We start from the raw sequence: 24777 nt of genomic DNA, 5'->3' as shown, positions 1-24777 counted from the left end.
TAATGTGCTTCATGGGTTGCTTTTGTGATATGTCATGCACTCTAGGGTTTATGAATTAAAGTGTGCTAAGACTTACTCTGAGGGCCTGTGAAAGTCTGTCCAAGCTTCATGTCTAATCCAAATCTCTTAATTGGTGTGGAAAGTCAAAACAGCACAAAGATTGTCCTCAAAATGATGAAATGCTGGTTAGTCATGCTGTTTTACTTTATTTGGCTTAAGCTGGCAATGGAATACTTTTTTCTTACATGTGTTTGAGAGTGTGGGGAAAGGTTTTGTTGTCATATATTCCATTTTTATTAAAAGAGAAAAAGGTTAAAGAAGGGGGTCATTTAAAAGCACAGATTCTGAGGGAGGGAAATGGAAAATATGATATTTGTTGGAAGTTGGCAATAGTTTGAGGACAGCTAAGTTTATTCTCTGTGTATGATTTGCCATATTTAAATGTTTTTCTGCATGAATTCTACTCTTAAATGTTGACAATTGTTCTCTGTGGGCTAGTAAAGTGAATCGTATTGCTTTTTAACACACACACACACGCAAGCACAGAGCTCCGCCTTTCATATCTTTTCAGCATAAATCTGCTGACTTGTCCTTTTTCATTTCTGAAGGATTTGAGAAAAGGACACCAAATCTCAAATGAGAGAGATGTGCTTCATAAAAGGACCAAGGTTTCTCAGAGATTCCATTTCAGTAGTCATTGAGCCAGTGAGCGGAAAGATTATAATTTTATCATACACACACACACACACACACACACACACTAGTGGCATGGATGTAACTTCCTTCATGGAAATGACAGCATTGCAGAAACATGCCCCAAACTTCCCAGGTGCTATGTGTTTCACCTTGTCCCTACTTCTGGATCACAGCTGACTGGTGTGACTTGAATTGTGGACAGGGCTGATGTCATGTGAGCTTTGAATGTGGAAAGAGCCCTGGACGTGGACACAACATCTGAGGGCATGTTTCCCCTTGGCTTTTTTTCAGCTCTGCTACCTGGGGTCTCTTTTGACCTTTCATGTTTTCATCTCTCAAATGGAGATGCGATTATATATTATTCTTATTTCCTAGGGTTTCAGATGAAGTTGTGAATGTGGAAAACCTTTGTAAATGCTGTGCACAGCTCCGAAGGAAGATATTATTAGTAGTATTATCACTATTAATAACCATAAAGCTTTTGAGAGACAAGACGTGAAAATGGTGGTGAGGAGCAACCCTGAAAGACATCCACTCACCCTGAGCATAGGGAGAATTGGGTCATGTTGAGAGCATTTGAGAAGCATGGGATGATTACTTGTCTCATTTCCCACTTTCTCTAAATGACATTTCAAGGCTCCTAGGGACCCATGGCTTCTCACTGAGCCTTCCGCATTAATCCCGAGGCAGTGAGGGAACTCTGAATTTCTCCCTGGGCTGCCACTTTGCTTTCTTTTTCTCAAGACACCCCTATAACTCTCCTAAAGGCTGTGTTGTGCAAGGATGTTGAAACCTTGAACTTCCCCAGTGAAGGGATGAGGAAAGTGGCTGCACACTGAAAAATGCAAGGCATCTGGAAAGAGTGCCCAGAGGATGTAATGTGCCTTGGTGACCAACTGGCTGACTGTATCCTGTTCTCTCATTCTTTTATTCCCTCCAGACATCCTCGGTTTCTTTTCCAGCCCTGAGTAGTAATGATTTCTTCATCTGGTACTGCCACTGGAGAGGGAGAGTGAGGGCCTTCTCAGGCCACACCAGCTCTGCTCTACTTCTATTGGCCAGAAGGGATGATGGACGAGCAGCAGATGCTGCTGTCAGCCCAGCTCCATGGCTCGGCCTTGGGAGATTATTGATACTTACCGGAGGCCAGTCAGCTGCTCAGTGGAGGACCCCAGGTCAACATGGATCCCAAATCCAGGCTAGTATCCACACAGACATCACCTCAAAACTTGAGGCTAAGTATACCCCTTGAAGTCTGTACTCTTAGAAAAGCAGCTATATAAAAGTCACTGATCTCCCCATTCTAGAGTCCCTTAGAGGTCCTAGCACTAAAGGAATGTTGCCTCTTTCCTGCCCCACTTCCTGTTTATCACTCACACTCTATCACATGGATTTAGTGAATGCAGTGTTCCTGAGACATGTCTGGCAAGAGCAGTAAACACCAGTTTGTACAACAGTATTCACAGTGTTGAACTGGCTCCAGGATGCCTGGTCAAACCCTTTACATTTTGCCTAACTTTTTTTAGCCAGCCAAAGAGTTGCATTCCGGAACTAAGTTTAGCCTACTAATCACCAGTTTGCACACAAATCTGTGATATACCTACAGTACAAAGACCTAGTTTGTGCTTCGGGTTTATGGGCTGGGGGAGGTGGGGATAGGGCTGGCCACTGTTTCTTCTTCGAACCGGACATTCCTAGATTCAGTTCATGTGTACGTACACAAGGTGCCTGCCCTAGAGTGGTCTCTGATGCATTTAAATCAATCATCTTTTTAGTCTGAAAGTAGAGCCTGGGACTGATTGACAACAGCAGCTGCTACCAGCCATCACTCTCTGCATGGCCAATAAGAAAAGTGCAGGTCCTGCCTGTGTAGGAAAGGAGGACTGCTGACTGACAAATGAAGAAAGCATTACTCAGGCTTTCAAGAAAACCCTGCAATGTCATGATGGAACATATGATTATGTCAGTCCTTTGTACGGACAAATACTTTTGAGATTCAGAAATATTATGTCTATTTACAGTGTATCACTGCATAGTAATTTCTTAACTTATTATCTGATTGCACGGCTTAGGGTCAGTGTGTTATTTTGGGTAAAATGACATAGTTCATAGGGCTTCCTAAATATATTCTTAATGTTGAGGATTTAAAATGAGAAACATAAATTAAAGATGACTGGTAAAAAACAGTACAGAATTAATTTACCCTTTCATGTATTATCAATAGACTAAGAAGTGAAGTGAATATCTTTAAATTGGCAGAGCGATAAAACATTTAATTTTTTTCCCTAGCAATGACCCTTCTAGAATGTAAGGTGAATGGAAATAAAAGCAGTGCCCAGGAGCAGCCAAGATGGCTGACTAGTGACATCGCTTGTTGGACAGTCCCAGCTGGAAGGTAGTATATTGGACTGAGGAAAGCAGAGAGCAGTTACAGTATGGGTGGGGATTGCAGGGAGAGAAAGCAGAGATGCTGGGAGACCCAACCAAGAAAAATGGTGAAGCTGGAAAAGAGGAAGATAGGGAGGGCCTAACTAACTACAGACTATTAGGAGGAAGTTGAAGGCAGCAGTTAAAAAGTAAGCTTAGAGGTTCATCAAGCCTGCTAGAATACCCTAGCAGCAACTCATGATCAGCACTCCCCTTCCTGGCATGTTCAGGGATTGATCTTTAGGGAGCCAGAGATGTGCCTGTAAGCCAGGCCTAGCACCCCCAGGTCTCAACTGAGAGGCCAGATGAGAAGGAATCAGTGAAAGAACTCTGGAAACATGAAAAATCAGTGAAAGGATTCAACTGAAAGAAAACAATAACTCCTTACCAATTGATACCAACCAAAATGAAAAGACTGAATTGACAGATGAAGAATTTTGAGTATGGATTGTAAGGAAGCTCAATGAAATAAAGAGAAAATAGAAACCCAACATGAATAGACCACAAAACAATGCAGGAAATGAATGAAAAATTCCCTAAAGAAATCAAATTATTAAAAATTAAACAGAACTTTTAGAAATGAAAAATTCATTCAAAGAAATACAAAACACAGTGGAGAGGCTTAAGAATAGGTTAGATCAGGCAGAAGAAAGAATCTCAGAGCTTGAAGGCACCACCTTTGAGTCAAACAAGTCAGTCAAAAAGAAAGAATAGAGAAATATGAGGAACAAACAAAGCCTATAATAAATATGGAATTATGTAAAGAGGTCTAACATAAGAATCACAGGCATCCCTGAGGGTGAAGAAGAAAATACACAAGGGCTCGAAAACTTATTGGAGGGAATAATTGAGGAAAATTTCTCAGGCCTTGCTAGAAATCTAGATATCCAGGTACTAAAAGCTCAAAGGACTTCTGAGAGATTCATTGCAAACAATCACCACAACACATAGTCATCAGACTGGCTAATGTAAAGATGAAAGTTCCAAGATGGGATCCTCCCAGGAATTGCTGGCCTGATGGGACAGAGCCTTCACTGAGTTCCTGTATGAGTATGCCAGCATAGAACAGGAACAAACCTCAGAGGACAATGGGATGAGATGATGGACATCAACAGTCCGGGGAAAGAGGCCACACAGATGGAGAATGGTATGCTGGTGATGTATGCCATGGGCAGGCAACTACATAGATAGGTCAACAACTTAAGGTATCACTGTGTTTGGCTACTCCAGTAGTGCTCATTGGGGGAATCTTTACTTTCCACTGTCTGCACCTGGATCTGCTGCACAGTGCCCTGTGGTTGTGGTTGCTCATGATCTTCTTCGAGTGGACCCCCAGTGGGAACCTGGTGAACCGTTTCTCTAAGGCTGGACATGGTAAACTCAATGATCTCACAGGTCGTCAAGATGTTCATAGGCTCCACCCCTCCATACAAAATGATAATGGACCCTCTTTTGAATCAGAGATAACCCAACAAATAAACAAAGCCCTACATCTAGAATGAAAATTACATACATTCTGGAGCTGATACAGAAAAGTGGGATAGGGTATTGCCACTTGTCCTCCTCTGGATAAGGGTATCCCTAAAAACAGGCTTAAATTAAGCTCTTAAAAGTAGTTTATGAGAGACTCTCCCTGGCACTCTGAGGTAAGTATAGTAATATAACCGTGAGTAAAGAAAGCAGAGGAAAACAATATGTCAAATGAATGGGTCAGGTGCTAACCACTGTACATGGGTTTGCCTCTTTCAGGTTTCCACCCCAGTTGGAAGCAAAAAAGTGAAAAGGACCTTATGAAGTATCTCTAACAGCTCAGACTTCATTAAAAATTTCAGAAATGAAAACCCTGGGTCCATCATACCAGAGTAAAGAGGTGTCCCATGGAAAAAGAGAGCCCAAGCCCCCAGTGGAGAGGCCAGCCTCTAGGTGATCTAAAGTATCTGTTTAAGAAAAATAAAAATGTTGATATTTTTGCTAACCTTTCTTTGATTGTTTATTTTGTCTATAATAAAGAGGGACAACTCCTTAGTGAGGATTTCCCCACTTAGTGAGGATTTTCCTCTTCTGTTGATCAGTCTTGCTATTGGGTTTGTCATCCTAAACCTCACTCAGTACAAGTATTTCTGAATTTACAGAAGCTGGTCTCTTGGATCAGCTACAGGGCACAACCAATAGTTCTGTACTCAGAGGTTCCATGTTTCTTTCTAACCCTGCCCTATATCAGACAATGTGTACAAGGCAACAGTCCATTTTGCCTTGTCCCTCCTCACTGTTGTAGTTGTTGCTTATGACTTTTTTCACCTGGTAATCTGCTGTTGTAAATGTACTGCCAAAACTTTATAAGGACATACATAAATATAAACCTTCCATCTAAAACATCTCCCCAATTCAACAGAAAATAGCTGGATGACTACATTTCCCCTCCTCCCATAGATATGAAAGGGTAAAATTGACAGGAGAGAAATATGTAGCAGAGAGAATGGCCTGAAAAAGTGGCAAAAATGTTTTCTGTCTCTTTAAAACCTCACTCGCTCTTTTTGGGAATTAAACCTGCATCTCTGCCTCAGACCAGTGGTCAGCAATGTCTTTCATTCTTTGTGCTATAGGAGATGGCTCAGTGGAACTGTACATGGGGTGGAGGTCTGGGAGGTCTGGGTGGGCCTCCCAGGTGGGCGAGGATCATGAGATTATCTTCCCCAGAGATGGGATGGATCAGAATCATCAACTGTAGTTGAACAACAATTACCTAAAGCTGAATGGCTTTCCTTTAAAAACTCTGTGTTCTGATTATTATTGGGAAATTGGTACTTTGAGACAGGAGTCTGACATTCTCCCCATTTGCTGGCAAATTAATATCTCTCTCTTTCCTTTTCCCCAACCACTTGTCCTTACTCTTCTGATGTGGCCTCAAAGACAAGTGCCGAGCTTTTGGTAACAGTGATGCTCCTGGAGACGGCATGGAAGCTTTGTTTCTCCTCCCTATACCTTGCCCTATGCACCTCTTTCACCTGGCTTTTTCTGAGTTTTATCCTTTATAATAAACTGATAATAGTAAACTATTCCCCTGAATTCTGTGAGTCATTCTAGCAAGTTATTGACCTGAGGGGGAAGTCATGAGAACCCTCAATATTGAGGGTTCAGAAACATTGAGAAAGAAAAGAGATGTTTATATGAGGAATGCAAGCTGCTTCTAAATTATCAGGCCCAGAGAGGCATTGGAATGAGACAGCAGTCATGTCCCACTGCCTCCGCTTGGGCTGAGTAATTATTGCTTGAAATTGCTTGTTATTATCACAAGTAACTATAAATTAATCTAACAATGCCACACATAACACATATAATGTATAGCCAATAACTAATCAATGTTATTTCTGTAACGCAGTGAGAATTTCTGACAAACAACTTTGCATCAGCCCATTCCATGTCCCACCCTTTTGCCTTTAAAAACTTGCTTGTAACAGGCCTGGCACAGTGGCTCACACCTGTAATCCTAGCACTCTAGGAAGTCAAGGTGGGAGAATTGCTTGAGCTCAGGAGTTCAAGAGGAGCCTGAGCAAGAGCAAGATCTTGTCTCTACAAAAAAATAGAAAAATTAGCTGGGCATAGTGGCACATGTCTGCAGTCCTAGCTATTTGTGAGGCTGAGGCAGGAGAATTGCTTGAGCCCAGGATTTTGAGGTTCATGATGATGCCACTGCACTCTAGTCAGGGTGACAGAGTGAGACTCTATCTCAAAACAGAACAAAACAAAACACAAAACCCCAACTTGCTTGTAACAAAGGCTGAAGGGAGCTCACAACCAAGGCTATGTGGGCATGAGTCTTCTGGGCAATTGTCTTTATTTTACCTCAAGTAAAATCTTCAAAATTATATTTTGTGCCTTAGCTTCTTCCTTTAAGTCAACATTTCTGGTGCTGTGAGCAGGATTCAGATTTGACACTCCTCCTATACTCAGCATCTGGCCAGCTAGAGCCCATTGTGTTTTTCCAGCTCCAAGAGCATTGTCGAGTATAAGGGGTGAGTCCTCCTGAATTTGGACCTCCTGACCCTTAGGTTGAGGTCTGGCCTTTGCTTGAGCTCTTCTTTCCAACCCTCCCTTTTTAGAATGAAAATTTCTACCCCTGTCTTTCCTCTGCCTGTAGGCAGGAAAAAAGGAAAATTTTTGCTTCTCCGACTTTGTCTCACAACAAAATGTCTGGGTCATAGTATTTGACAGTCTGGCACTGGTGGTTTCACTTCTTTTGGCCTAAAATTATATAGCATGCTTTTAAAAATGCAGCTGCTTCCTATTGCTTGTAATTTGGACTTTTATTTTTATTTGTGACCAATTCCTGTTAGTTTCAAACTGAAAGGTGCATGAGGGTGGGTTCTCTCACCCCAAAATTAAGAGACATTTGCTCCCCTTAAGCCCAACTGGGTGCTCTAGGTGACTAGAGATTTTGTGGAGGTGTCAAGACATTTGTCCATGATGTGTGGTGGTCTCCTAGGGCTTCTCTACAAGAAGAGGAAAAGCACCTGCAGAGACTCTGCTCAGCCAGAAGGTGTGCATAAGGGTGGGTTACCTGGCACCTTGAGCACTCTGCTGGCAAGGTGATCAGAGATTACAAGACACGTAAGAGAGCAATTCCTGACTCTTGGGTGACACCTTGAGGAGTGACACTCGTGGGCAGCACACTTTGACCCAAAACACATTTCCAGCCTTAGCCACTTTTGAAAAGTTCCTAAATTATAGGGAATCAAGCTTCAAACTTCGAGTGCTCTTTTAAAGGACAACATTATATACAACATTTATGGGGCATCCTCTTGTAAATACCTAGGATAATGGACCCACATGACCCAGAATACTCATAAGCAGCTATGGCTGAAATGGGGGTCCTTTGAAATGCCTAAAATAGTTTATTTGTACACAAAATTGGAAAAAGCTGGTTTTAGAACCAGACTAATTGAGTGGGAGACTTACTTCCAATGACACCTAGAAACTACTAAAAGTAATTCTGAGAAAATTGCCTCCATTCAGGAGGTAAACGAAATGATATCTGATGTTATTTCTGCATTAAAAAAGACTTCAGAGAGCTTCTTTCTTCCACCTTTATGTCTTCTCTTATCTGAACTTCTCTGTCCTAATTTGTTTCTCCTTCTACCACCACTACCTGAGGAAAATCTCCATGTCTCTGACCCCCTCCATAAAATGCTCATTTTGGCAGCTTCTTTCAAGGTAAAACCCAAAGAAAGAGGTGAACCTGCTATTGTTTATATGCCTTGCCCAAAGACTGAACTTAAGAATATCATAAAAGATTTCCAATTGCCAGACCCACTCCAAGATCACGTAGGGTTTGCAAAAGAATTTGTACAATTTATCTAAGATAGTGCCTTTAGGAAGGTAATTAAGGTTAAAAGAGCTCACAAGGGTGGTCCCTTAATCCAGTAGGACCGGTGTCCTTCTAAGAAAGAAAAGAGACACCAGAGATCTATCCCCAGATACACACAGAGAAGAGGCCCCATAAGGACACAGCAAGGTGGATGCCTGAAAGCCAAGAAGAGAGGCTGTATCAAAACCCAGCCCTGATGGCATCTTGATCTCAGACTTTTGATCTCCAGAAGTGTAAGAAAGTAAATTTCTGTTGTTTATTTCACCCAGTCTGTGGTATTTTGTTATGGTGGCCCCAGTGGTCTAACATAATTATTATATAAGTACATGTTATGAAATGCACATTTTTCTTATGTAACTTAACTAAATTATAAGTAATATAAGTGTGAGATAAGAGGTGTTTCTATCTGAAAAGTCAGTTGGTTGCTTTCAAAATGCTTGTTGGATGCTTTGTGAAAGGTAAGTTGCTAGAAATATTGCTGTTGAATTAGGTATGGGAAGGCGATATTAAAAGATTGGAAGAAAATACAAAACATTCTGGAGTGATTTTGCACACAGTTACTTTATAACCCCTGCCTTCCAGCACCCTGCACACCCAGTGCTCCACACATTCCCTGGGGTCAGTACCAGCTTCCAGGGCTCTGTCATCATTGGAAGACCAGATGGTGGTTGCTAGGAAGAATATCCAGGCATAACTATAGCCAACAGTCTAACTCCAGCTCATTCATGGTATTTCTCAGTTTGCCTGGATTATGAGTGGAGGAAGAAATTATTTTTCAGTTCATTACAAAAGCTGATATCTTTTGATGATTTATGAAAATGATAGCTATGTTCTATGACATTAATTTGACTTCAACTCCAGAATACAAACCTTTATTCAGTTTACGTTATTTGCGGAATAATAGTATAGTAGCATAGTAGGAGCACCATAGTAGGAAGTCACAGAAGAAATAGATGGCCCTGAACCTGCCTTAGATAGTAAGGTACATGCTTGGATTGGGGCAAGTATGTCCTTCTGTGCCAGCTTTTTGTTCTACTTAGTCAAGTGACCCGAAGTCAACTGTGTATGCCTATATAAGTTCGGACTTCTGACACATAGAAGCCACTTGAAACCAAATAGAAGTAAAATCAAATTCTGGTTTTACTTTGTACTAGCACCATGATATGTGTTTAATTGCTTCACTTCTCTGAGTTTCAATTTCCTCATCTGTAAATGGAGTTAATAACAGTAATTGTGAACATAAATGACAAAATGTATGTAAAAGGGCTTCTCATTGTGTGCTACAAGGTCATTGCTCAATAAATGTGAATGCCTCTCCCCCACCAATAAATATCTGTTATATGGACTTGAATGAATGCTTGAACTTTATTTTAATTCTGAGAAATGGCTAGATTGGCCCATATTCCTTTCTTAAGGAATAATACCACAAGAATTGGTATAATGGGAAGTGGAATGGTCATTTAGAACTTTGTGTTCTAAAATAATTTATGACTTACTCAAACTGATAGTAATTGAATGTCATTGATTGTGGAGAGTTGTCTCAAGACATAATGAAATAATTCAGTGGGTCTTATTCCCTAAATTTTTACATATATGACCAAATATACTCTAATACTATCAATTTCCAAGATCTTAATGGTTAAATGGGTAGGAAAAATCAGATTATTAAAATACCAAGTATGCTGTCTTTGTCGTAGTAGGTATTCAATGCATTTTTGTTGAATGATGATTGCATAGTGGTTTTCAGAATGGAGGCTGGGACTTCATTTCCCTGTGTGTGCTGCCCAGGGATGTTCCTTGTGGAAGGATTCTCAACTTTTCGGTGGTAGGTGATAGAAGAGCTCTTTAGAAACCTTTCTCTTGTGGATGACAGGCTGTTGACATTTATTGGATGCTGCCTGGGTGCTAATCACCTCACTCATTTACATCCTTATCTCTTTCATTTCCCCCAACCATGCCTCCTCAAGGGCTAGTCCTGAATGAAATGTGGGCAGTGTCTCCACAGCTTGGAAAATACACACATTTTCATGGCCTTTGGGGTAAATTTATAATGATTGGAGTTGGGAGAGGGGGAGTTGGCAGGGTACCAGCTTGGGACAAAAAAAAAAGAAAAATTAAACCAAACCAAATCAAACTTGAGCACCTTGAGACTAAGACTAGGGAAGTAGTGAGGAAAGGAAAGGAGTATTTATAGAGTGCTGTCATATGTGACCTTAAAAGGGTCTACTGCAAGTCTCTCCTTTTAGAATTTGGCTCTCTTTATCTTATAGGATCTTTTTTTCCAGTTTTGTTATTGTTGAAGTATAATTGACAATTATGGTATGTATTTGATGTACACAACTTGATGTTTTGATATTCATATAAATTGTGATGTGATCACAACAATCAAGCTGATAACATATCGAAATTGGAGAATAATGCAGAAGAATGAAACTGGATTCCCATCTTTCTCCATAAACAAAAATTAACTCAAGATGGATAAAAGACTTAAATGTAAGATCTGAAACCATAAAAAATCCAGAATAAAATCTTCTAAGGTTCGTAAGGAAAAACTCTTATAAACATTGGCTAGGCAAAGAATTTGTCCTAAAGCAAATGCAACAAAAATAAAAATAAATGAATGAGACTTAATTAAACTAAAAAGTTTCTGCACAGCAAAAGAAATAATTAACAGAGTAAATAGACAACCTGCAGAATGTGAGAAAATATTCACAAATTCTATATCTGACAAAGAACTAAAATCCAGAATATAAAAGGAACTCGAGCAAATCATTAAAGAAACCCAAATAATCCCATTATAAAGTGGGCAAAAGACATTTTTCAGAAGATTTACAAATGCCCAACAAACATATGAAAAAATGTTCAACATTTCTAATCATCAAGGAGATGCAAATTAAAACTACAATGAGATATCACCTTGCCACAGTCAGAATGGCTATTACTAAAAAATCAAAAAATGATAAATGTTGGTGTGGATGTGGTGAAAAGGGAAAGCTTATACACTATTGGTGGGAATGTAAATTAGTACAACTTCTATGGAAGACAGTGTGGAGATTCCTCAAAGAACTAAAAGTAGACCTACCATTCGATCCAGCAGTCTCACTACTAGGCATCTACCCAAAGGAAAAGAAGTCATTGTATCAAAAAGACAAGTGCTCTCATGTTTATTGCAGCACAATTCACAGTTGCAAAGATACGGAATCAACCTAAGTGCCCATCAACTGATCAGTGTATAAAGAAAATGTGGTATATATACACCATGGAATACTACTCAGCTGTAAAAAGTAATGAAACAATGTGTTTTGCAGCTACTTGGATGGAACCAGAAGCCATTATCCTAAGTGAAGTCATGCAGGAATGAAAAATCAAATATCACATGCTCTCACTTATATGTGGGAACTCAGCTTGTGTGTATGTGGGGGCATACAGAGTGGTACAATGGACAATGAACACTCAGAACAGGGAAGTGTGAAAGGGGACTTAGAGAAGAAAAGCTACGTATCAGGTGGAGTGTAAACTGAGTGACAGATACACTGAAAACCCAGACATCACCTCTATATAATCATCGATGTTAACCCAAAACCATTTGTACTCCTAAATCTATTGAAATTTTTTAAAAAACCACATCCATCACTTCATATAGTTACCATTTTCTTTCTGTCTTTCTTTCTTTTTTTGATGTGACAAGGACACTTAGGATCCACCCTCTTGGAAAATTTTTAGTACACAATTTATTGTTATAAACTAAAGTCACTATGACATACAGTAGATTTCTTGAATCTATTCATCTTACAAATCCAATGAAATAAATATGAACAAGCCCGAAGACTGGAGGGTGTAGGACAGGGAGGGGAAAATGTTAGATGAACAGTAGACTCTTTCTTCTTCCTGAAGCTTTGCATAGATTTGTCACCACATTCTGGGGTGTCTTCTTTGAGCTGAAAAGAAGTTGGGGGAGGAGGGTGCGCTCAGGGCTTAAAGCTGGCTCTGCTCTGCCTACTGTGACCTTGGGCAACTAGACCCTGATGTTTTCAGCTGCTTCAGTTGCAAAATGGGGATAATATCCACCTTATGGGGCTGTCTGAGGATTAGAAATAATGTATTAAAAGTGTCAGCCACACATTTGGTACTCAAAATATCATGGTTATTTCTCGACTGCCCCTAAATCCAGACCTTCAAAATCAAATCTCTTTCCTAGACTATCTAACAGTTTCTTAGTTGATTTATCTGCTAGTGTTTATGCTTGATTGGACATGAAAGTAAACTTTCTAAAATACAAATTTAATGTTCCTTCCTTGCTTTGAAATCTTTTGTGTCTAAAGGATATCATGAGCTCTTGTTAAGACATTCAAAGAACTTTAAAACCTGTTCCCAGATTACTTTAAAGACTCTTTCCGACGTGGCATTCCCCATCCCTAAGGCCGGCTTCATGGGCAAGTGGCTGTGCAGTCACACAGGGCTCCTGCGCTCTAAAGGGATTCCATGCTCAGTTTAATCCTCTGCTATGAACTTCTTGAAGTTCTTAATGATTTTATCTTTGAACTTGTTTTGTAAGCGATGTCACATGAAACAATGGAGTGTGGGCATGAGCAGCGGGGGCATGCCAGGCAGCAGATTGCACATGTGTGGGCTCCGGGCCGTGGCAGCAACAGCTGGGCAGTTGGCCTAGCTTCCTGGCACACATGTGCCTGGGGAGCCTGGGGGTCCTGGCTGCCCAAAGGAGGTGCCCAAGTCTGGAACCCGGGCCCAGATTGGCAGTGACAATGGCAGAGCAGAAGCAGATGCGGCAGCAGTGGCCACAGAGTGAGGAGGGATTTTGCATGAGGCCAATGCCAGGACGGTGGTGGGAGGCAGGCTCACCTGCTGATCCACAGGGGTGCATCTGCAGGAATGGGAATTTTCCAGCCTGAGCACAGGGTCAGGAACTCTGGAGATCAGGCAGTAAATGTTGTTAGTAAATTATTACAAAATAAATACATACACATGAATATTGCATTAAAGCATATCAGGCAATTATCGGAATTCTTCAGAGTTTTGAATTTCAGGTTTTGAAAACTGCTGCAACAAAGCAAAGCAAATATCCACAGGTCTTAGAAATAGAAATTAAAAGTTTGTCACATTTGACAGAAAATAATGCTATTTTTATATGAAACTGCACTTGAACCATTAATTAGGAGGACAATTTTAAAATTAATGTTTCCTTGTAATTGAAGACAGAGACAGAATGCATAACAGGTATTTTGAATTATATGCAAATCGTGAAGCTGCTTTCAGTTTCTTGTACAACCTCTAAGTTTCAAGAAATGTCAGTGGAAACATAAAAATGGCATTGTACAAATTTACATTTAAAATTAAATTCTGATTTACATGAAATTGATTTGTATGAAGGGTCAAATCTTTTAAGAAATGGTTCTGCAGGAATCATCAGCTCTAGATATAATTTATATTATGAAATAATTTATCAGAAATGTATCCCAAAGTTGTCTCAGCCTGCAAAATAACTAACACTTTCAGTTAAGCTTGCATTAGTGGAAAGATCATTCTGGAAATTTAAAATTATCAAAATTTATTTGTAATCTTGTATTTGGCAAGAATGGTTGCTTTTAATTATATCATTTGAATATGAAGTTCCTGAATGTGTCCATTTTTGACCTTATAAATGAATTTGTAGAAAAAGGAGCCAGAAAAATCATGTAATCAACCAAGATATCACATTAACAAAATGTTACTATTCTTTGTGTTACATAAAATCATGACACCAAAAATATATATATTTTGCAATTTACAAGTTTATGTTATTAGTCATATATCATTATTACTCCATTTTTTTAAGGAAAAGGATTTATATGTCAGTATATCTCTAAGTGAACATTTCCCCCTGCTGTTTGAACCATGGGCCTCACATTTACATTTCGTACAAGGTCCTACAAACTGCATAGCTGACCCTGCCCCTCCACTATCACTCATCTCCAATAAGTAGGCACCTCACACATAATTCCTTCTACCATCAGTGATGTCTTCCCTTTGGCTATGTTGTGTCTCCTGCTTAGAATGCCTTTCCTGCCTCCTCTCCAATAAAAATCCTATCACATTTTGCCCATGCATTCAGTATAGCTTTAATATTTTGTGCCATCATTAACTATTTGTGTCTCTCTCCCTTTTGCTAGACTCTGATCTCTTTAAGAGCAAGGACTTTACTTCTTCAATAGTTACTATTTCTTAGTACCTAGTCCTGTACTTTTTATGTTTTAGGAGCTTAATGAATATGATTAAACACAGAGATTAAGGAGAAGACCAGTCACCAAAATTAATAATGAGGAGATGCAGATAATATGGCTGAAGCATTATCAGAGTTTCTTCAGCTAATCTGGTTGACTCGGCAAGTGTCTCTGTCTTACTGCTTTACTCCTGGAGAAGCGACATGGAATTTAAGACCTGAAGGATAAGGAAAGTTCATCAGCAAAAGAAGACTGGGGATAAGAGCACGGCATCAAAAGCAGAAGGGATGCCAGGTGCAAATGCCCTGAGCAAGAGAGAGCACAGTGAGTGTCAGGAACTAAAGGATTTTCTTCCTCAAGGTACACTCCTGTTCCAAGAACATGGCCTTCAAAGAGAGAGAAGGATTTTTTTTTAAATCTAAGAATATAGGATTAGCTGTTTTCCCTCTCAGGACCTCCAAATAAGCTTCCAGGATCCATCTGTGGGTTGATAATAATGACAGCGAAATATTTCACAGTCAAAATGTTTGACATAATGCTTAGAACTTTCCTTATCATTAAAGTTTGGATAATTAAATAAGTCTCTGGCTCATCTCCATGTATTAGCTCATTAACTAATATTAGCTAATATTATTGGTCCAGTTGGATGGTTTACTGGATAATTAGTCTACATAACAAAGGTTCATTTCTGGGTGTGTGGTAGATGGGTGTGACTTAGGCCTTTCATCAGAGATGGTTTCCCTAACTTCCATATCTACGTCACAATAGGAAATGGGTAAGAAGGAAGAGTTATGGCAATTCCATTTCTACCACCAATGGAAAAATCTTAAAGCCAATGCCCTTTGCCTACATAGAGGAACCCAAGTCTGGTTTTCTAGATCTAATGTGAAGCTCATATATCTCTCTGAGTTGAACACAGGTGACATATCTTAAGAGTTTCCCTATGTTTTATTAGAATTCAGAACTTTAATTACATCTTAAAATATTGTGATTGATTGTAATATAGGTTGATTCTTTGATTTTAGCAACTGTATGTAACTAATAACTTTAAAAAATTTGGAAAATTCAAAAAAGGATTTTATGCTATATGAGGTTACAGTCTTCTCTGTTTTTTTCTGATCCTTGAGATGGTTTCATTCTTATATGCATTTTCTTAAGTGTCCCAGGGAATCAGCCATAGAAAAAACAAACACATTTCTAAATGTGCTATTTTTATTTTTGGCTCTGTAAACTTTTTTTAGCATGTGGCAAAGTTTCTGTGAAAGAGAATATGAAGGCCCTAGAAAGTTGGGGAAACGTGAAAATATAGCTAAATTTAGATATACATAAAGTACAAGGTGTATTTATAAACATATAAATAATTTTCTCAGTAAATATACTTCTACTAATAATCAAAAGAAGGAAAGAGTGGCAAGTATGGCAGTTTATACTTAATACATTAATACAAAAGAAAGCCCTAATGAGAGGGAAAGAGTGAAAGTAGAACAAGGAGTTTATTTCCTACAGCAAAAAAAGAACTATTATATGTTATATGCTGAGGGTGTCAAAGGACTCTAAGGATGTACCCTGTGAAATTTTAGAAGTTATTAATGAAATAGTACAGCAAGGTGAACTACATTAAAATATTTTTTCCAACCATTCCAGAAATCATAGTCCAAGTTGGCATGTCAAGGCTGGTAGGTCATGCACTTTTGACTGTAGCTCAGATTGCTGGGAATCACATCCTCCTCGTTAGTTTCAGATGACAGCTCACGATACAGGAGAGATCCACTTGTAGAGAAAGAGAGAAGAGGGAGAGGAAGATTTAGCACTGCATTTTCACAGGGCAAGAAATTCCAACCTAGCTCCAATGTGTGTTGGCCCGTTGCCTGGGATCTTGTTAAACACATGACCATCACTCTTCTGCCTATTTCTGGCCTGGATTTGTAGCTTGGTGGCTAAACAAACCCCAGTTGGAGCTAAAATTAGGCAGCCAAATTGTGACAAGACATACTTGTCTTCAACAAAGAAGAGATGTCTATTTAAGAAAAATTGGATCTATCCATGGGTCAGTGTAAGTCACATGTATCTTAGCAGACTGTTTCTATTATGCAGAAATTGAATTAAAATGGACCAATGAACTAGACTGCATTCTGGCTTCCAGCCATCTATTATTGCTACAGTAGCCCAATTGTCATGTCCACCTGTAGGAGAATTTAAGGAGTAGAATCAATATAACAAACTATTGACATGGATGATGAAAAGCAGATCAAATAGACATAACTGTATCTTTTAGATAATGTAATTTTATAATGTCAAAGATGTCAAAGTTTGGAGGGCTTTTATATCATGGGAGAAATGTGTTGGGGGTCTGAGAGTAAAGGTATTCTCTTCCATTTGACTAGTATCTGCTAGAAGAGGGATCATCAAAACTATAGCAAAGGACAGTAACAATAATTCCTTATATTTGTGTAATATTTTTACCTTTTAAAATATTTTTACATATATTTTTTCAAACTTCTCACTAAATATTTTTGACTGCCCATTTTATGGGTATGGGATTATGGAGGAAATCAGAGATTATTCAGAATTTTTTCTCATCAAGGAACATAGATATGTTTATAGAGGCATGGAACAAATGCAGGAAAAATTAAACAACAACGGCAAAATAATTCAGAAGAAGTTTGAGATGACAGTAGAAGAGATGATTATAAGATAGTGATGCTTACCTGACTAAATGATTTACTGTTACATGCCTTCTACAGAGGAATTTAAAGGAAAATAATCACTTCTGTTTTCCGTGGATTATGGAGGAGAGATTTTCAAGAATGTGTAGGTGGAGATTGATGGAGAGAGTGATGTAAACAGGGAGACTAAAGGCTTCAGAAAGGTTGGAGGAGGTGGTGAATACATTCCTCTGATGGAAGCTTATACAGGGAAGCAGTTGTCTTTACACAGGACACGTGTACAGAGGTGCACGGCTGTATATTTGTTTGAAAGGTGAAGCCATTGGAAGTTCAGAGGAAGCGAGAAGACACAGAGCTCGTTGTACCTGTGCAGGGACTCAAGGCTGGGCAACCAGATTCAGGCTGTTACTCTTTTCATCATATAATACTTAAAATCACAGGGAACACACAAGCAAGCAAAAAACAAACCAAATAAAATCGACCACATAACACCTCCCCTCTAAATATAATCACTTCAGAGTTAAAGAATCCATTCTCCCTGGTAATGCTAGGTTGATTCTTCCTTCTCAGACTTAGCTGTGACCTACCCCTTTTCTCTTGACACCTCCAGAGTTTAAGCACACTCTATCACTAGGCTTCTAGAATGGGCACCTTCCTGTAGGTACCCAATATTTATGTTACTCTGGAACCTTCAAGCTTGAGATACTTTCCACCTGCAATAATTTATTTCAATACTTCACCATTTAGAGTTGTGGCCCCCAATCCCAGGCTACAGAACTCTGCTGCCTCCTCCCACCCCCTGCCTTCCTCCCCCCAGTCTGTGGAAAAATTTTCTTTCATGAAACTTAGGAACTGGGGACTGCACAGCAGGTGAGTGGCAGGCCAGCGAAGCTTCATCTGTATTTACAGCTGCTCCCCATCACTCGCAACACTGCCGCCCTCGCTCTGCCTCCCCCGTCCCCTCTCTGTGGAAAAATTGTCTTCCACGAAGCCAGTCTCTGGGGCCAAAAAGATTGGGGACTGCAGATGTAGAGGATTTAGTTCACTCTCAGGAGTGATGACCAACAAGGACAGAAGACATTTGAATAGGTTGGGCTCAAAACACACCATGTTTTAAAAGTTCCTATGTGTTTCTAGCCTTATGTGTGAGGAAATATGTGAATGGGAAGTTGGAAAAGGTTTTTCTAGGCATCTTTAATTAATCAAAATTTTATAGTTTGATTATATATCCAGAAGGCAAGAAAAATATGTTTATTCCATGAAATGGCTATTGTCAAGGTTGCAGTGATCTTGTTAAAACCATTCTACATCTGCACTTGAATGTTTACAGCAGCACAATTCACAATTGCAAAGATGTGGAAACAACCCAAGTGCCCATCAATACATGAGTGGATTAATAAAATGTGGCATATGTATACCATGAAGTACTACTCAGCTATAAGAAACAATGGTGATATAGCACCTCTTGTATTTTCCTGGATAGAGCTGGAACCCATTCTACTAAGTGAAGTATCCCAAGGATGGAAAAATAAGCACCACATGTACTCACCATCAAATTGGTTTCACTGATCAACACCTAAGTGCACATGTAGGAATAACATTTATCAGGTGTCGGGCAGATGGGAGGGAGGAGGAGGGGATGGATATACACATACATAATGAGTGTGATGTGCACCATCTGGAGGATGGACACGCTTGAAGCTCTGACTCAGGGGGGAGGAGGGGCAAGGGCAACATACGTAACCTAAACATTTGTACCCCCATAATATGCAGAAATGAAAAAAAAAACCAATAGACACATTTAAATCTTGATTTTATTTGATCTCTCAGTGGCGTTCAATTGATGACACTCCCTTCTTTTTGAAATGTTGTTTTCTTTTGGGTACTATAACACTACACTCTCTGAGTTTTCCTCCTACTTTGACCCCTTTCTCTCAGTTTCCTTTGCAGGGTTTTTCTTCGCTTGGGGTTGTGTCCTGGGCATTTTCTCTTATAACTCTACACACTTTCCCCAGACAATCCCACCTATTTCCATTGTTTAAATTAACTTCTCTATGCCCACAATGCCCTTAAGTTTATCAATAATCCACTCATATGTTCAACTTTCTTCTGGAAGTCTGTTTGGATGTTTCTTGAGCACTTCATTGTGGCCACCCTCCTGTCTCTACTCTTCTTCCAGAGTACCTTAACTCTGTGAATTGCACTACCATCCAGCCAGTCACCTGTGCCCCTGTGTCAGGAGGTGGCTTTTGTCCTTTTGGCTCCTTGTCACTTCCATCCTCAGATCTGGTGGGCAGGAAGAGAGCTAGCATGCTCACATCAAAGTTATAGTCTGGGAGAGATCACTATTAGGAGGAGAGAGATGTGTTTAGACTGTAAGTTCTTTACTCTGAGAAATACCAGGATCCAATAGTGTTATCCAGGGTAGAAGCAGAACGTGGTTTTGCCAGCCTCTGACAAAATGGGTTGGAATCTCACTGGCCTTAGCCACAAAGAACAGATGCAGGGTGGAGCCTGGAATAATAAAGAAAGAGATTCTGGGCATCTATCTGAGAAAACTTTGTTTGAATTGAAACAGTAAACATATGTTTTGCATCCTGCTCTGGACTCTGAGCAGGTGACTAACTCCCAATAAGGCTAGTTTCTTTTTGATAATGCATTAAGACTGCATGGCTTTTAAACATCATGGGACATGTAAGAGCAGGGTTACATCAGAAATCTTTGAGTCACTATTGGGCCTTCCTTCTTCCTCATTTCAGGCATTCAACTGGCTATTAAAATCTACAAATTCTTTCTCTTAAAGATTTTCATATCAATCCAACTCTTCACAATACACACTAACAATCTCTCAGTCCAGGGCAAAATCAGCTGCCACTGGATTCCCAGCACAGCATCTTAACTGGCTTCACTACTTTAGCTTGGATCTCCTCCAAACCACCCCTGATCTGGCAGCCACCACCTCTGATCTGGCCATTCCTCGGCTTGAAATTCTCCTGCAGCTTCCCACTATCCTATGGATCAAAAACATTCTGAAATCCTTTCAGGTTGTCAGAAGTGCTCTGCCTCTTCTTAAAAACTTTCAACATTTTGCTTTATTAGCTTAGAAGACAATTCCCTCTGTTTTTATTTCACTCACTCCAACTCATCTGTCAGGTATATTCCTGTGACTGCCTTTGAGAGTCTTTCCTGATGTCTTCCACTTCCTACCCTACCTTAGATTAGATGTCACTGTTCCGCAGCAATTTTCATGCCCCCTCATAGCACTCACACTTGTTTTTAAGCTATTTTTTAAAGGCAGTCTTCCTCACTGGCCTATAAGCTCTGTGGCATCGGGGACCGTGCTAGCTTGCTCACTACAGTGTGTCAGTGCCAAGCACAGTTCCCAACTCAGAGTCAATGAATGAACACTTGTTCTGCTAAATCCAAGGGAGACCCCACGAGTTATGCTGCGAACAAAATGTAAACCATTTTATACGAGATTTGAGATAGCCTTATAATGACTTGTATGAGGTATTTAAAATAACTACACAATAATTAAAATAATCTAATCAAAATACCCAAGCAAGGTCAAAACTCCTTCTACTGGTCTTGCATATTTGCTGCCACACTGAACAATTATATTCCTTTATTCAGACTACTTAATGAGCGTCTACACACAGTAGGCTTTGTTCTAGGTGTTAGAGATGCACGAATGAACTCAGGATTTTTCAGGTAGCTATTATCTGTGTTTCATGGGACTTCCATTCTAATGGGGACAGATAGACAATAAACTAATAAGTATAAATGAGATAATTTTATGAAATAAGTGCTGTGAATAAAACACAATAGGGAGCTACAATGGGGAGGAGGTTGGAGGGCTGTTACCTAGGAAACGAGACCTGAAAGACAAGAAGGGTGGGGGAGATAAGGCAGAAGCGAGAGCAGGGCCTCTTCCCAAAGAAGTAGGTGCTATTGTTTTTTTTAAAGCTCTACTATATAGAGAAGGAAACTGACTTAGAGAACGTAAAGTAATTGGTTCATGATCATGTAGTTAACAAATGTCAAAGCCAGGCTGCTGGATTAGAGAGCCCTTGCCTTCACCACCAGCTACCGCCATCAGTGTTTGGCGTCTTCCACACCCTTGGGACCAGGGCCCTGGGATGGCCTTTGGCTGCTCTCTGTGCCACTGAAGTGTTCTGTGCCCCCAAATTGCCTCTCATTTCCTACAATGTCATCCTCTGACCTCAGAGCTCCCATTCCTCTGCTATGCCAGAGCTCTGATAAGAATCTTAGAGAAACGGAATCTGATTGATTGAACTCCCACAAAGTTGTGACAGTTCTTGCCTGAAAAAGGTGTTTTCATTTTAAAAATGGAATTTTATTTAGGAAGTTCCCAGCATTTCAGGGCTTTTCCATAGTGCTTTTGACGTTAAGAATCTCATTTAAACCTCCCTCTTTGCAGTACATTTTTAAAAATATCCATTTTATAGCTTAGGGAACTGAAGCTCCAACAAGCCAATGTTGGTAATCCAAATAAACTACTTACTGGTGGAATTTCAAGCAGGCAGAATGACAAGAATACTATCCCCAGTGTACGCATGTTCTACCTGTATGTACATACAGCAGCTCTGCTGGCCCAATCCCATTTCCTACTCCCTCTTACCAGTATGGACAAGTTCTTCACCTGCTGCCCGTGTTCTCTGTTGACTCTCCCCTGCTGCCATGCTCCTGGCGCCACAGAAAGCTCTCCCCCACCTGCACCACCTGTTCAAAACCAGGTTTTCCCTCCAGGCCCTGCTCAAACACAACAGCCCTTATAAACCTTCCAACCACAGCTGTTAAACCAGAGTCCATCAGATGGGTCAGTACCCGTGACAAATAGGGGAGTAAATTATTTTGCACCTCACCTCTCCTCCCAGTTATTCTTGCTGTCTCCTCCCCATCCTCCTGTTTATTAAACTCTTCCCTTTGATTCTGTGCCACATTGACCAACACTTGGTTACACGGCATTTAGTTCTTTTCATCTTTAATCTATTTTAATCTCATTCTCCCAGTTCATGTAAGTTATAATACTTTGCTGTATACTAGCAGTCCTCAAGCTTTTTGATTTCGGGACCCTTTTACACTCTTAAATACTATCAAAGAGCTGTTGTGTATGTAGTTATATCTATTGATATTTATCATGTTAGACATTAAAACTGAGGAATTTAAAATATTTATCTATTAATTTATTAAAAATAATACATCCATTATACTTTAATATAAATTATATCTTTTAATAAAATATAATTAGATTTTCCAAAACAAAACTATTTTAGTGAGGAGGGTGGCATTATTCTACATTTTTTTCAAGTCTCTTTAATATCTGGCTTAATAGGACGGGAGCGGTGGCTCATGCCTGTAATCCTAGCTCTCTGGGAGGCCAAGGTGGGAGGATTACTTGAGCTCAGGAATTCGAGACCAGCCTGAGCAAGAGTGAGACCCTGTCTCTACTAAAAATAGAAAAAAATTAGATGAGCAACTAAAAAAAAAAATAGAAAAATTAAGTGGGTGTGTTAGTGCACGCCTGTAGTCCCAGCTACTTGGGAGGCTGAGGCAAGAAGATCACTTGAGTCCAGGAATTTGAGGTTGCTGTGAGCTAGGCCGACGCCACTGCACTCTAGCCTGAGCAACAGAAACAAAGCAACTCTGTCTCCAAAAAAAAAAAAAATAAATCTGGCATAACAAAAGACAGCTGGATTCTCATACCTGTTTCTGCATTCAATCTGTCGCAATATCACATGTCCTGCACTCTCTAGAAAACACCACTATTTACTCATAAAAGAATAAGAGTCGAAAAGGCGAACAGCAACTTAGTAACATTATGAAAATAGTTTTGACTTCGTGGAGCCCCCTTGAAATGGTTTCAGAGAGCCCTAGGGTTCTCAGAAGCACATTGTGAGAATTATTTCTTTATAATTTTCTTATTTCTATCTTAGTGCTTATTTCTCCCCAAGTAGATGCTCAATATTTATTTATTTACTCAAAAAAATTGAAATGTGATCTAATCTTTTCTGCTTGTAATTTTCTTTATTTAGTTATTCTTTCACATAACAGGATATAGAACCCTATCAATTCCCAGGCAATTCAGAATTATAATAGTTTACTTTGTGAAGCAATTAATGTATGTGTGCAGAGGGGTGGGGAGAACATGAAACATAAACATTGCACTGTCATGTGAGGAGGACAGTGCATACTTGAGCAGGAGAAAGCTGGGATTGCAGGAATTTCAGGAGTGTGAGAGGGTGCAGTGAGAGTGGAATGGGGCCTGGGCTTGGTGTGTTCATACAAGAGGTGCTCAGTCAATGTGATATTAATGCTCAAGAGCATGGCGTGGGAGTTGGTGAGACGTCATGGGTCATGGAAGACCCACTTGCAAGGCTGGAAAGAAACCTTGTAGAGAGGAATTTTCTCTCTAATCATGTATAATTTTCAAATGACTTGACTTGCTATTAAAGTATTTTCAGATTTTGTATGGCATGGATGTAATATCTATTAGGTTATTAAGTATGAAATGTCTGATTTCTTTAAGTACTAAGTTTGATATCTCTGGCATTTCACTCTGATGCTTCATGTTTTATTTTTATTGTGAAGGTATATCTTTATTCTTTCAAACACATAGTTTGGCCTGCGATTATCTTTCAAAGTATTTTTAGGGCAATTTTTGTGAAACCATGGATAAGTCAAAAATTCGCGTTATTTTCTCATATTACTTCCGTTGTGGACCCAATTCTATGCAGACAGCTCAAATTATCAACAAAGTCTTTGGGAAGGATGTGGCTAATGAATGCACAGTATGGTGATGGTCTGAGAAGTTCTGTTCTGGTGATTTTAACCTTGAAAATGAGCCACATGGGCAGCTTGAAACCAAGGTGGATAATGATGAGCTGAAAGTTGTACTGGAAGCAAATCCATCTCAACTTATGCATGAATTAGCAGCAAGGTTTGACATTACTATTCCAACAATATTGGACCATTTGAAACAAATCAGCAAAGAAGCTGGATAGATGGGTACCACATGAATTAAAAGAACATCAGAAGAGAAATCATCTCGAAGCTTGCCTTTCTTTGCTGTCATGACATAAAGGTGAACCATTTCTACACCGTATTGTTATGTATGATGAAAAATGGATTCTTTTTGACAATGAAAAGTGTTCAGCATAATGGTTGGATAAAGATGAAGTGCTGAGACATTGTCCAAAACCAAATATTCATCAAATAATGGTGTCTGTTTGGTGGTCCAGCACTGGTATTAACCACTACAGCTTCATGAAACCTGATAAATTGATTACAGGGGATGTCTACTGCAACCAGTTGGACAAAATGATGAGGATGCTTGTGATTAAGCAGCCAAGATTGGTCAACAGAGACAGGACAATCCCCTTGC

The sequence above is a fragment of the Lemur catta genome, chromosome 2, assembly GCF_020740605.2.
Source record: "Lemur catta isolate mLemCat1 chromosome 2, mLemCat1.pri, whole genome shotgun sequence".
In the NCBI taxonomy this organism is placed as follows: Eukaryota; Metazoa; Chordata; class Mammalia; order Primates; family Lemuridae; genus Lemur; species Lemur catta.
The sequence above is the reverse complement of the archived record's forward strand: the minus strand, read 5'-3'. Positions refer to the sequence as shown.